We start from the raw sequence: 1,909 nt of genomic DNA on the forward strand, positions 1-1,909 counted from the left end.
TGTACTGAACTTGTAGGTATTATGTTAGAGTTATGTATCAGGTATTGTGTTATGTTTCTGATATACATAATTATTGTTTTGGTTATGTTTCTGATGTACCCACACATAGTTTTGGTTAAGTTTCTGATATAGACATTGTCTTGGTAGTTTCTGATATAGGCAGATGGTTAAACTTCATATTTCATTAATTTCAAAATCAAAGGGCTTGACGTTCGTCTGGTAAACAGGAGAGCGCGGGTTCGATCCTAGCCGTTATCGTGATGATGATAACTTGTATTTTCCTTTTGGAAACGCCATCTAGGATTTCCCATGGTTTAGTACAGGCGCTATCACACCAAAAGAGGAGAAACGAGCTTCAGAAGAGGAGAAAAATCCGAAGTAAAAAACGACTATAGTGAGATAGGCAGTTGAAAACAAAGAGCCAGCCAATCGTCTAGTTAAAGCTTGGAACTCACCGCCCTAGGCTTGGGCGATGAAAAAATGCCTTATGCAAACCAAAACCGCTCCTATATTTATTTTCCATATCCGCAACAGCCCCTATGGGTAAAACCTATTGGTTATTTTCCAATATTCAAATTACTATTTACCATTGAATTCTGGCAATAGACTCACCAATAAGAAGACATCCTGGTGACTGTTTACCTACTATTAAATTATGGCAACAGTATAAAGTATAACTAATAACAAGATATCCTGGATCCTGGGAGATACTATTGGTGATTTTCCAATGGTCTATTGAAATTACAGTGGACATTATTATTAGATTATTACCAGAGGTAAAAATCTGGCAACAGCCTACCAGCCTATAGCAACTAGGAACACGTCTAGTAATAAATCATTTATCCTATATGTAATTATAATTACTTTTACTTCGCTTCATAAGAACTCACTTTATTATTATTTTTATGACTAACACTCGTATTTATGAACAAGAGTGATCTTTCTTAGATCAGTCTCAAGTCAAAATTGACCAATCAAATGCCTTGAGACTATGCTTAGCACGAACTTAAGAGCCAGCATTTTGTTCATAAATATGGGTGTTAGTGGCAGGGTCTCCTGGAGGAGCTCTTCCACCTGACCAATGATTTTTCCTATACTGTGAGCCTTTATCACTTTAGCTTCCACTCAAGAGCTGTAAGCTCACTTGAGTGGAAGCTACCTACAGATCCTATTACTCGACTGGGCTAAACGATATTATGACAGTACTACTAAACAAAGTAAAGAGGTAAATATTTGATTTCATTCTCTTTGAGATTTACAACTTTTATGAGACCGTTTTAGCAGTCTCTGCAGATTAGTGATCAAGGGCTTAGCTTAGTCATCAAGACCATCAGAAGGTCGCAGGTTCAAAGTCCAGTCAAGACAGGGGATTTTCATACTCCACAGGTCAATTGGACAACTTAGAAGGATCTTGATTGTGAAGTTCCATACGAATTAAGATGAAACGATAATTCCCATCCAAGTGAGGAGTATTAATCATCATTTCATCTTAATATGTACAGGGAAAGGAGCTTTTTAGCCGTTTTCATTTCGTTCTCAAATCTAGGCTGGTGGAAGCAGTACCTTACAGTTTAGATGAGTGTATTTCTGTTCTTCGTAGTTTAACCTAACAGCCTAACACATTTTTCATCATTGCCTCCTCCCTTCGTTGCCTCTTCTTCATTTCCCTCTTTCTTTTTCTCTCCTGCATTTCCTGTTTTAATGTTCATTCTTCCAATATACCTCTAGATAGTCCTTTATAGCTCCCTACCTTGTGAGTGATTATTGTTCACATGTATTATCTTTTATTTATTTTTATTTACATGTACCCAATGTTCCTCTATTTTTTTTTTTTTTTTATAAATACCTATATATCCCCCCTCTATGTAGTTTAGTTTGGGCTCCCCAATATGTTAAACGAATTTTAGAT

This window comes from Diaphorina citri, unplaced genomic scaffold, assembly GCF_000475195.1.
Source record: "Diaphorina citri unplaced genomic scaffold, Diaci psyllid genome assembly version 1.1 scaffold1401, whole genome shotgun sequence".
NCBI classification, from domain to species: Eukaryota; Metazoa; Arthropoda; class Insecta; order Hemiptera; family Psyllidae; genus Diaphorina; species Diaphorina citri.